Here is a 12,986-nt window from a genome sequence, read left to right on the forward strand (position 1 = left end):
GGCAGTTCTTTATTTTTTTTTTAATTTTTTTTAACGGTTATTTTTTCTTGAGACAGAGAGAGACAGCATGAACGGGGGAGGGTCAGAGAGAGGGAGACACAGAATCCGAAGCAGGCTCCAGGCTCTGAGCTGTCAGCACAGAGCCCGACGCGGGGCTCGAACTCACGGACCACGAGATCATGACCTGAGCCGAGGTCGGCCGCTCAACCGACTGAGCCACCCAGGCGCCCCTTGATAGGCATTTCTTAAATTTTTTTTTTCAACGTTTATTTATTTTTGGGACAGAGAGAGACAGAGCATGAACGGGGGAGGGGCAGAGAGAAAGAGAGAGAGACACAGAATCGGAAACAGGCTCCAGGCTCTGAGCCATCAGCCCAGAGCCTGACGCGGGGCTCGAACTCCCGGACCGCGAGATCGTGACCTGGCTGAAGTCGGACGCTTAACCGACTGCGCCACCCAGGCGCCCCTTGATAGGCATTTCTTACAAATAACTGCTCTACATTATTAATAGAGGTGCTTACTAATTAACATTAGAACTCACCTCTTTCTGAGAAAATATTTGTGATCACTTTTCACAAACTATAACAGCCTAAATGTACTTCTTCATTGTTTTGTTTTATTCAAAACAATTCCATCCTGTTGATCCAGAACATTTGAAGGTTTTTGAGGCTCTATTTAGTAGGTCAGAAGAGCTACTATTGAATGGCAAACTTTATGCGCTGGACAACTTGGAATTCTCTACCAGCACCAAAAATCAAATCCTACTTCCCCACCCTGACAGCAGAGGGGCTCCAGGTGTTGGGTGTAGGCGCCTTGCTAGTGCACTCTCTAGGGTTTTTCAGGGATTCCGGAGGAGGCTGCTCCGAGAGAACGTGCCTCTTCCACACGCCCCCTACCCAGTTTGGAGTGCACCTGCAGCCCCAAGCAAGAATAGGGCTGACTCGGATTTGGCCAAGTCAGACGTGGCATGAAAAATCAGCAGTTACTCTTCCATCTCCTTTCTGTTATAAATACAATATAAATTGATAATCTGAAAAGAATTTGGGTTACGTGGCGTGCCCGGATACTGACCGCTGCGGATGCGGACTGAGACCGTTCTCGTCACTTGCTAGTTTCGCTACTTGTTTTGGGAAACCGAGGCACCGCACGCCCTGTCCCTAGCGAGGTGGGTTTTTGCACGATCCCACCGCAGCCCGCCTTGGGTGTTCCCGTTTCCGAGCCCTTTCCGGGACCCACGTCCCAGCTCCCGAAGGTCGGCCCCACAGCTGGCCTCGGGGCCCCGCCCCCTTTGGCCGCGGGTCGGAGCCGCCACGAGCCGGAGCGGGAGCTGGAGCCGGAGCCGGAGCCGGAGCCGTCGCGGCCCCTTTAAGAAGCCGCTCTGCGGTAACCCGAGCCCGCAGTCCGGGCGGGCGCGGCGGCCGCGGCGGTAGCTGTAGCCTCCGTGTGACTGCTCCTCCAAGCGGCCCGGGGCCCGCGGCTCCCCTGGCTCCCGCCGAGCATCTCGAGGGGCGGCTCTGGCCGGCGCCAGCCCTCGGGCCGGGCCGGCTGACCAGGCGCCCGTGACCACCCGCCGCCCTCCCCGGCCCGGTGCAGCCGCCGCCCGCGCGCTAGTCGCCCCGGGACCCGGCACAGGTGACGCTTTTTGGAGGGGGTTCGGGGAAAAGGGCGGGCTCGCTTTGCCCCGCGGCTCCCCCGCGCCGCCGAGCGCAGTCCCCGGGCAGGGGCGCCGCGGCTTCCCGCCCCCGGCCTAGCGCGGCCGCGGGCTCCGGCGCCCGGAGCTGGGTGGGCGTCCCGAGCGCGGGAGGCGGCCAGGGGCGCCCGGGCGGGCTGCAGCAGGTGTGTGCGGCCGCGCAGCATCTTCCCGGCCCCGCGGGCTCGGGCGCCGCTCGGGGCGCTGGCGGGTGTCCCGGGGCCCGCGGCCCCGCGCCGCCCGGGCGCTCCGCGTCCCGCCCCCGCCCCCGGTGTGCGCGATTCGTGCTGCGGGGTCTGCCCGGCGGTGCCTCTCGGGTCTCAGCTCAAAGGGATGGGTGCGTGGGGGCAGCCAGGGAAAGCTTTCTTGTTAGAGGCCGGTACATAGTCTGGTGCATCAAGTGGGTAAGTCTCCCCCTCTCCCACCTCCCCTCTACTAAATAAAACAAGCTTTTATTCACCCTTGTAGTTCCCAAGTGGGTCCCATTTTTAGCCACCTCACGCAGTAGGGTCTAGTGGGAAAGGGGCTGGGTTCTGTTTACAGCTCTACCATTGTAACCCCCTCAAGTTTATTGAACTGAGAACCTCGGTTTACCCAGCCTTGAAATGGGATCCCTAATGCTAGCATTTTCCTACAGCCCAAGAGGGTGGGAAACCCTCTGTGAAAGTACTTTGAGTTGTCAAAGTTCATTAAAGAAAGGCTCACTGTTGCTAGCCAGTATTCTTTTTTTTTTTTTTTTTTTTTAGTACACATCTGAGTGTTAGTTTAGTTCACATTTTAATGTGAAATTATAAAATTGTTCTTAAAGAGTGATCTGTGACCAGGTTGAAATGAATCTGATACCAGTTTGGGGACAAGATGGAAGAGTTTGTGTGGATGTTAGGAGTTGACATGTGAAGCAGGAAGAAACCGTCATTTTGGTGAAATCTTCGCTCAGTCGTAAGCGGAGTTGAGACAAATGGATCTTGGATTTTGTGTGTGTTAAGAAAGATACTGCCGTCTGGGCACATGGTATAGGCTAGAATGCAGCTTCGTCTTTGTGGAGCCAGTGAAGGTAACATGACAGAATCCCAGTTTCCTTTTACGTGTGAAGTAGAGAATTTTTTCCCCGTGTTAATCTTTTCCTTAAATTGGAGGGATGAAACTGAATTAGACACGTGGCCCCCTGCCGTGCTAGAAAATTGGAAAGAATGGCATGGGGAGCGGTGGACTTCGGATGACTTACCACCTCCCTGCTCCTGTGCCATCATCAGATGATCCGGAGAATGTATTTGGAGAGTGCTTCTTTTCTTCCTGCCCCTGCAATTCCTTTTGCTGCAATACCTCCCTCCAGCGTTGGGATCCTTGCTGTGTGATCTCCTATGAGTTTTACCTGCTGGAGCTGGGCACCTGGCATCCAGCCGCTCAGGTCATAATTGTTTACACTATGAGCTTTCTATGCCCACGCATTTCAGTCTAAGCCTTCTTGACCTTGTTGGAAAGAATAAAGGCTCTTTGCAGCTAAAGCTGTGTACACTTGGAGGTGCCTAGGAAGCTGAAGGTCAAGAAGCTGAAGGTAACCCAAAGAAGCTGGGTCTTCTCAAAGACCCTGGGGGTATGGTGCAAGAGTTGGCTTATCTTTTCCTTGCTTTTTTGAAACCTCCATGGAGAGAGGTTGATTTGATTACCAAGGGAGACGGAGGCCTTGGGAGCAGGGAGCTATCAGAAACGTAACTCCGAGCTACACTGGTTGAGAGCATTCCCAGCAACGGAGTTGGGAGGAGGAAGTGGCGACTTGGGAGGGGATGGAGGGCCATCCCAGCAACCAGAGAGGTAGTAAAGGGGCCCTGGAATCCCGACTGGGAAGTGGGAAAGAAGTCGGGCTACAGAAAGGGAGTAGTGGAGCTTCCAGGCAAATTCTAGAATATGCCCTAGGTGTGACCTCTCCTTCTCTCCCTTACCCTCAGAGAGTGTTTCTTGCCATTCTGAGTCTAGTGCAGCCCTCCCCTCCCCTGGTGCTCTAAAAGAGGCCCACCCAGCTCTTATGTTTCTCCCTCCAAGCTGGCCTTCCAAGTCTGAGAAGAAACTGAGCAGAAAACTTCAGACCTCCATGTCTCCCCACCCCCTTCTTCTCAGATCAGTGTCCCATATCCTACACATTAAGGCTCCTTTTAGCTTTGATATCTCTTGGAAGGTTAAAAAGTAGGGTAGTCGTTTTGGCAGAAAAAAGTAAACTGAACAGTGTACACGAAGATACAGCAAACTAGTTTTTTCTGTGGAGGAAGATAATGAATTAATTGTCTGGGCGAGAATTGTGGGCGGTTGGACAAGGGAGGGCAGGAGGGGGTGGTGGAACTGTGCCGGACAGCTTGTGCTCTCGTCCTTGAGAGAGGAAAGGATGCCACCACACGCGTGGAGCCACCTTGCTGTGCTCTCCCTCCTTCCATTTGTCTTGTGAGTGGAAGAAGATAGCACTATGGAGGTGGAGTAACCATCTGTTCTCAAGGATGGGAACCAGACTTTAACTCACCACTCGAGATGAGCTATATTCACCTGCCATTGCTACCAGGCACTGAACGTATGACACCAGAGAATGCATTACATCAGGAAAGCAAGGTTCATTTTGTAAGAAAATCTGAGGTATTGTGAGAGTGACTTTGGTGGTGGTTTTTTCTTGTTGGAGATGAAAGGTAGCACACAAAGAAATGGAGTCCTACTGCTCTGAGGTTTGTTATTCATAGGGAGACAGTTGGATGTTCTGCAAGCAGATCCCAGACCTGAAAAGAAGGCAGGAATAGCAAAGGATTTTTTGTTTTTTTCTCAGAACATTGGTCTGTTCCAGGAGAAGGCAATCCTGTGGCTACATGAGAAGGAGCTTGTGAATCATTGTAAAAGGCCAAGGTTTGTGAAAACAGCGGGTAAAGAAGACAGCTGGAAGTCAGTTCAGAGCTTGAGCCAGCATGAGGAAGAGAGTTGCTGAGCAGTGGGACGGATAGCAAGGGGTGGGGTGGGGGGGGAGTCTCACTAGAGGGACAAAGGCTTGTCTATAGCAGTGTTTCAAACGTTTTTGGATTACAACACAGTACAGAATGGGTTTTGCACTGCGACCCAGGACAGAAGTAAGTATGTGTGAGTCTGAAACCAGTTTCATGAAACAATATGTACTCTCTTGTGTACTGCATTCTGGTTTCTGTTTCTATGCTTCTGTTCCTATTCAGTGTTCTGAAAAACTCATCATCTATTAGTGGATCAGAGTCCATTGTCAGGAAACCATTTGCCTAATGGATGGATAAACAGGTTGCATTTGGGTTGGAGATGCTGGAGGAGGTGGAGGGGAGCACAGAGTTGATCGGGAAATCTGGACCCCTGTTGGTCCACATGGGACAGGTGGGAGTGTGGGAGCCCATCTGGTATGCTCATTCATGCAGGACTCACATTAGTGAACGCACCTGGATGGACAGGTGCCAAAGGGGACTTTCTATCAATTGTATCCACTTCAAAGCAAAATGGTTTTGAGGGAAAAGGTAGCGTGGAAGGAGTAAACTTGAATTTGAAAACAGTGTCTTTAGAGCAGATTTTTCTCTGTAGGTGAAGAGGACAAATGGATCCAAAACAAATTGGCTGGTGGATTTAGGCCACGTCCACTTTCATCAGCTGGATAGGGAGCAGAGGGGCTCATAGTGCGAAGTGTAGGCTCATAACTTTCCTCACAGCTTTGAGAAGTTCTTACAGAAGAAGTCAGTGCAGTGTGTTGTTTCAAAACTCCATGTGCTGATCAAACTCATTAGGAAATTAGCTGCTTGCCTCCCAGAGAAATGGAAAAGTACTCTCATTACCTTGTGTAAAAGGGTTAGGTTATCAAAGCTTCCTTAGACCTCTAGTTCAAGATCTACAATCAAACTGGAATCATCATCCATAGGCTTTGGGATTGCCAAAAAAGCTTCTTGGAGAAATAGGTGAGGCAGTATGCAGCATCCTTGAGCTAATTTTCAGGATCTGTGGCCTGGAGTTAATGAGGGGCAGTGTATCTGCACGCCTTTGATCGCCTTTTCATAACACTTACCACCTGCCTCCTCCACCTGACACCATCACCAGTGGGCAAGCACAACAGAGCACAGAAGAAAACGTGCACGGGGTCAGGGTTCACTCTGGTTGCCTCCTTATTTGCTTGTTTTCATCATCCATATTCTGACCTAGGTGGAGACTCCCTTTGACTCATCCTTGCTTTGTTTGATTTTCTTACCTCAGTTGATATGTTTTCAGTGTGTGGCTTTACTTCTCCTCAGCTGTCTGGTATATATATCTAATGCTTTCTCCGCTGTTACCACCAAGCTCTGGACTTAGCGGTGTCCACCTGACTATTTGCATAGAGTCCCGTGGTTGGATTCTGGCCTGTGTTGTGTTGGTCACCACCATATCCCGTCATGGCCACCCTAGAAATAACTGTACATTGATGAGTTAATACATTGGTTTTGATTTAATTTTTACATTTTGGGGACATGGAGAATCTATCTTGGTCAAGTTAATTTAATTACTTTCTCCAAATAGGCTTAAAAATACCTTTCAAAATTACATTTTGAAGACAGAGAAAACTTCTATTTGGTATATATTTATTTGGTGCGATGGGGAAGAAGGAATTTTCATTCAGGGAAAACTTTAGAACAATTAACCCCCCATCCTCCTTTACAAAGTGTTAACATTTTAGGGACACAATTCCCCAAACTGGTCTTGCTCAATTAACATGTTTTGCTCTAATACGTGCAAAAACATTGAGACAGTTAAAGAATTTAAATGTTTTCTAATTTATTACCTGCTATTTTAAGGACTTGTAAAGACTTCGGCTGTATGCTAATTGAGAAAGATTCGTTGCCTTTTCAAATTTTAAAACCGTGTGTGAATGTCAGGAAACAGTCCAATTTCCTACCTGCTTAGTGGAGGAACCCAGGGTGGGATGAAGGCTGTAAGGGGGGGGAACCAAGTTGCCCACCTGGGAGGCCTGGCTGCCTGGACTGAAGGGCAGCTGGTTGGGAGTATCCCAGCTTAGGATCTCCTAACCAAAACCTCGAGACGTTAGGCATCTTGAGGATTGGCGAATGCTTTAAAACCTAAGGTCGCGGGGCGCCTGGGTGGCTCAGTCGGTTAAGCGGCCGACTTCGACTCAGGTCACGATCTCGCGGTTCCTGAGTTCAAGCCCCGCGTCGGTCTCCGTGCTGACAGCTCAGAGCCTGGAGCCTGTTTCAGATTCTGTGTCTCCCTCTCTCTGACCCTCCCCCGTTCATGCTCTGTCTCTCTCTCTGTCTCAAAAATAAATAAACGTTAAAAAAAAAAAATAAAAAAAAAAACACCTCAAGTCGCTACATGTTTTCTGCAGTGTTCTTTATTTTTAAATGACAAAAGCGAAACTTGCTCATTTAAAAAAGAAAGAAAAAGAAAAACCATTAAAACAGCCAACACTGAAGAGAATGACAGTTCACACTTTCCCCTTTCTCCACCTGCTGTCTCCTCTGGTTTGACTCCCAAACACAGCCAGGTAGCAATTTGGGGGCACAGCCCTTCTTCTCTACAAATGCCAAAATAATCCAGTTAGGTATTTATGAAATATGTATTATTTCACAGCCTGCTTTTGTTCCCCCCCCCCCCCCACTCCATAGTGAATGGTGAATGCCCTTCTATATCATCTTGTGCATTTGAATGTCTGTGTAAGCTGTGATGGTGTGGCTGTGCCAGTATAATCATTTCCCCATCATTGGACCTTAGGGTTTCTTCGAATGCTGTATTAAACACCCTTGGACATGCATCCTTTCACACATCTGTGCATTTGTTTGGATGATAAAAGATGAAATCATCAGTATACTGCTCATTTTATAATCTAGTTAACACAGTGCTATCAAAATTTACATATTCTACCATTTAGTTCCCCAAATATTCATTCAGCTGTAAAAGTAGAGTGCTAGACACATAGTGGGGCAATGCACAGCCCTTGCTTCCAGGAGCTCCCCATCTGAAGTAGGGGGGGGGGGGGCTAGGCATAAACACTGGTTATAATTCCTTTAGTTTTTTTTTTAATTTTTTTTTTTACATTTTATTTATTTTTGATAGAGAGCACAAGTGGGGGAGGGGCAGAGAGAGAGAGAGAGAAGGAGACACAGAATCCGAAGCAGGCTCTAGGCTCTGAGTTGTCAGCACAGAGCCCGACGCGGGGCTCGAACTCACAAACCGCGAGATCATGACCTGAGCCGATGTTGGACGCTTAACCGACTGAGCCACCCAGGCACCCCATAATGCCTTTAGTTTTATTTATACCCTACCTTGTTCCAAAAGTGATCTGGGATGGCTTACAAAGATCCATACAATATGACAAGATACAGTAGATTTAGGATGAGAAAGAAAAATAAGCCAAAAGAAAATGGAGTTATGAGTGAGGTTGTAAGGGTACCTTCAAGTTCTGGCTGTAGGCTTTGCAGCAGCCTAGGAGAAGAGACAAACAGCCCACAGCAAGGTTTAAGGTGTCCGGAAGAGAAACCAAATTGGAGAAATCCATCTATTCCTGATTCTGGGAGGTGAGAGAAACTTCTTTGGATTTTCAGCAAGAAAACACTGCATATGCAATGGCCAGCATTCTCAACAATGTCCCCAATGTCGTACAAAACCTAGTGACCTTGCTTCAAGATGCCATTTCATGTCCTGTTCCTCCTTGCTAGCGAGGGGTAACATACCTTGGCCCTCCTCAGTAAGAGTCATTAGGGTGAGGGGTAAGTTCATGGGTTTAATCCAGAGAGAGCTTTAGGAGTACCAATGAAAGTAGCAATCTGGTATTATTCTTAGACCATGTTTTCTACAAGGTAGTACAGGATATATAATCTTAGTGGAATTTCTGTGATTAGAACCCATTTCCCTAAGATTACTAGCCTTGCAACTTACAAAGCAAGAAGTGAGGATATTTATTGTTATAGTTTTTTTTTAATTTTTTTTTAAAGTTTATTCATTATTGAGAGATAGAGACAGAGCATAAGTGGGGGAGGGGCAGAGAGAGGGGGAGACAGAGAATCCGAAGCAGGAGGCTCCAGGCTCTGAGCTGTCAGCACAGAGCCCAACATGGGGTTCGAACTCACAAACCATGAGATCAGGACCTGAACCGAAGTCAGATGCCCAAATGACTGAGCCACCCAGACGCCCCCATTGTTATAGTTTCTATTTAAATTCCAGTTGACATACAGTATAATGTTAGTTTCAGGTGTGCAATTCACTGATTCAGCGCTTCTGTACATCACCCAGTGCTCATCACGACAAGCGCGCTTCTCTATCCCCATCACCTTTTTAACCCCTGCCCCTCACCCACCTCCCAGAAGTGAGGATTATGTTTAAATGGCATTAATGTATTGGGACTGTAACAATGAACAAAATATTTTCCTCTTAAAAACACACATGCCCAAGTCTGCAGTTGGTCCATGCAGGAAGGATGGTATGTGTTGACACTGAGGAGCTCCGCAAGTGAGAAGGCCCAGAGCCATCATTCCAAGAAATCTTGAGAGCATCTCCAAGCTTTCAGTTATTACTAGGTGGTAGCATGGGAGAGTATTAGCAAGACTCAGAGGTCTACAGATTGGGGCAGTGTGACCCTGTTTTGTGAAGCTGGGAAAGTTCCACTCTCATGAGCCACCTGGGTCTGCGTTTCCATGACCACATTCACTTAAGTCTTGCCTCAGAACATCGTCCCAGGACAGTTCTTTGTTACCAAGTCTGTCCGTCAAGCTGAGGTACTTTAACAGGACTTACCCTAAAGTTAAACGTGAGGTTTGTATGTTTGTCAGTGTTAACCTTGAGGTCACCCAGAGCAACGTGTGACTGATTTGCACATCACCTCTTAGCTTGTGAAGTGTTTCAGAGAAACGTGTCTGTGTGTTCAGATTTTTTTGGCTGCCTGATTAAGTGTCAAACCAGATACTGAATCAGGCTGCTAAGTGCCACATGTATTGGGAAACAGTGCATTTGGCAAAGGCAATCTATGGGAAGAGGTCAGAAGAGAAACCGCTCTCAAAGTACCTTAGTAAGGGTGTTAAGTGACCCTTAGGGACCAGCATGAAAATTCACCTAGAAAATTTAGAAACTCCTTGCCTGTCTTCTCATTTAAGCCACTACACCGCCCAATCAGATTAGAGGTGAAGGTAAGCTGCCGGGCTCCTAAACCAAAGGTGAAAAAGGAGAGGGAAACGATGACACAGCTTCAGATACCAAATATCTATCCCGCTGTGACTTGGTAATATTTGAGAGATGGGTGTAACATTTCTTGGTTAGGAAAAGGTGGTGATAATAAGTGCTATCCTTTATTGAGTGGTGTTTTGATGTATTCCTGAATAACCACCCCCGGAACCTAGTGGTTTACAACAATGATTTCTTATTTGTCGTGACTCTGTGGGTGGCCAGGCAGTTACCCTGCCACTTCTAGGCTCATTCGTATGGCAGTATTCAGCTGGAGGGTCCACTGGGCTGGAAGATGGAAACAGGCTTGCCAGCGAGGCTGGGAGCCCGTACTGAGTGTTGTCTATCAGCTGGGCGTCTTGGTTCTCCAGGTGGTCTCATGCTCCAATAGACTAGACCGGTTTCTTCACATGGCAGGTTTAGAGCAGTGCTCAAGAGAGCAAAAGGCAGATGCTGCAAGGTCTTTTGAGGCCTACCTATGCTTCAGAAACCTCATAGCCTCTCTCCTACCGATTGCGTGTCAGCAGATGGCAAGGTCAGCCCAGATTCATGGGGGCAGAGACATAAACTCCACTTCTGGGTGACAGGGGTGGCAATGTCACACTACTGAGGAATTATCACAAGTAGCTACATGTGCCGAGCACTGTGCCTGGTGCATTGATTTCATCTCATGTAAGCCAGACAACCCTCTTGCACTGTAGGCGTTCTTACTCCCTTTCATCAGACTTGCAAGTTAGAAAGGTCATATTCTTCTTGTCCATGGCAACTTGATAAATCCTGGGACTAGGATTTGATTCTAGGTCTCTCTCTAGTTGAATGAAATGCATTTTAAGACTCAACAGGTGGGAGATTTGCTCAATTGTTCTTCAGCTCCTCTAATGCAGTTAATATTGTCTCTGATTCCTGTATAGAGCAGGCGAACAGAGAGAAACATAGAAGGCAGGCAGGCTTTGTTCTACCTCAGCCACTTCCCTGCATCCCAGAGACTCTCTCAGGGGGAGTTGGATCAACAATTTGAAGGTGGGACGGACCTCCCTCTCTCCTTAGGTTCTGATTTCCCAGCTTGCTTGGCAGTGATTCCTTTAGAAAAGGAACAAAACATATTTTGAAAAATCTTGCTCTGTCCAGCTTTTCCTTGATTTCACAGTGTTGGCAGGAACCCAAGAGATATCCCAAGCCAAGAGGCTCCCTTCCAGAAAGGGAATTGCAGGGAAATCAGGACATCCAAAGTTGGGTAGAGGTTGGCTGCAGAACCTCATTCCTCTTCCTGAGTCCCCCAGGTGACATGACACCACCTGCTTCAGCTGTAGGGCTCCTCACACGCTAACCTCTTCTAAGACTAGGAGAGTGTGTTTGTTGTATTTGAAATGTTGATTTCCTTAAAGGTGACACCTCCAATTGTACACATTTTCAACCCCTTATTATTTGTGCCACGTACTGTATTTGTGTGATCTTCCAATTACTGTTGTCTCTTGGTTTAAGGCATTCTGGTTTAACCAAAAGCTAATGGCTACCATTGGAGCTCTTAGGTTTGAAAAACAAAAACTTCTTTACAATAAACTTTTAAGTGGGTTGAGATGCTAGGAAACATTTACCAAGTAAATAAAATGTGCCATCTGTGCTCTCAGGCTTAAGGCCCTAGAAAGTGAACTGAATTTCTAAGGGGAGAATTCTATGGTGGATTGGGGCAGAATAGAAGGGACAGCTGGGGAAGGTGACCTTTTTTCAATTGTCACTCCCTTATACTTCTTGTTAGGCATTAAAAAACAAATCCCATATCAGAGAGTAGGTGTAAAATGAAATAAAAAAAAATGTAAATAAGACAAAAAACTTAAAAAGTTGACACAACATAGATTAACTATATTAGATTTCATTTTGTTTATTTTTAAGTTAGTAGCCAGAATATGTAAAAAGTATAAATGAGTATAAGTTAGGAAAATAAGAATAAATGTTTTATTAAAATCCTAATTGAAAATACCTGTAATAGGGGCACCTGGATTGTCCAGTCGGTTAAGCTTCTCTTTTTTTTTTTTTTTTTTTAATGCTTATTTATTTTTGAGAGAGACAGGGACAGAATGTGAGTGGGTTGGGGCAGAGAGAGAGGGAGGCACAGAATCTGAAGCAGACTCCAGACTCTGAGCTGTCAGCACAGACCCTGACATGGGGCTCAAACTCACAAACTGTGAGATCACAACCTGAGTGAAAGTCAGTTGCTCAACCGACTGAGCCACCCAGGTGCCCCTAAGCTTCTGACTCTTGATCTCAGTTTAGGTCTTGATCTCAGGGCTGTGAGTTCAAGCCCCGCATTGGGCTCTGCGCTGGGCATGAAGCCTTCTTAAACAAAACAAAACAAACAAACAAACAAACAAAACCTGTAATAGAAGGGAGACCTAATCAAGTGCTGTGGGAAACAGAGGAGAGAAATTATTTCTTGAAAGAGCAGGAATTCTCAGGGAGGGGTTAAGGAGGAGATACCCACCCGTCCTTGCTGTGCCAGAATGTCGTGGTGGGGACTCTGGGCTGAGTGAAAAAATATCAACCTCCCAACCCCCCAACAACAACCAAACTTTAAAAAGAAGACTACAGAATCTTCTTGACTGGTCTGCATAAGAATACATACAGAGAAAGTACTGTATGAGCACATGTGAGAGGGGCAGGGAGAAGCTCTGGGATATGAAATTTTGAAAAACAATGAGAAGGGTCAGAGAAAGATCTAGAAGGCACTAGCATAAGGAGACAAAAGGGAAATCTTGGACTAAGGTGATTTGTAGCAATATGAATTAGCTATTACAACAGTTCTCCAAGTTGTTGCAAGATGGGGCCACCCCACAGCCCCTGAGTGTGGGGGTCTCTTACAGAGCCAGTTTGGGGAACAGAATTTTAGCCTCCCTCCTGCTTGTACATCCTGTGATTGTAATTATTACATAGGACGGTGGGAAAAATAAAGGTCAGGTAGAAAAGTATGAATATTTAACCTTAAATATTTAAAATTTTGTTATTAAGACAATCTATAAACAAACAAAAAAAAATTTCAGGGAGGTGTCCATTGCCAGGGTGTGTAACATGGAGAATTGAACGATTTCTCTTTGATTTGAATTCTGTTATATGCTCTTGGAAG

General features: G+C 47.0%; 1 protein-coding gene across 3 annotated transcripts in view; it reads left to right on the forward strand.

Annotated features, from left to right (window-relative positions):
• The first annotated feature begins 1,578 nt into the window (after window positions 1-1,578).
• LOC115521213 (TLC domain-containing protein 4-like) overlaps window positions 1,579-12,986 on the forward strand; it is a 70,326-nt gene continuing 58,918 nt past the window's right edge. Inside the window, exon 1 of one of the 3 annotated variants that reach the window (XM_030326266.1) lies at window positions 1,579-1,632. The gene's annotated coding sequence lies outside the window, so the exon portion shown is untranslated. Of the gene's footprint in view, window positions 1,633-2,015; window positions 2,095-4,515; window positions 4,571-12,986 lie in introns of those variants that run through there. The other 2 variants (XM_030326267.1, XM_030326268.1) reach the window with 2 other exon arrangements.

Source organism: Lynx canadensis, chromosome C1, assembly GCF_007474595.2.
Source record: "Lynx canadensis isolate LIC74 chromosome C1, mLynCan4.pri.v2, whole genome shotgun sequence".
Lineage (NCBI taxonomy): Eukaryota > Metazoa > Chordata > Mammalia > Carnivora > Felidae > Lynx > Lynx canadensis.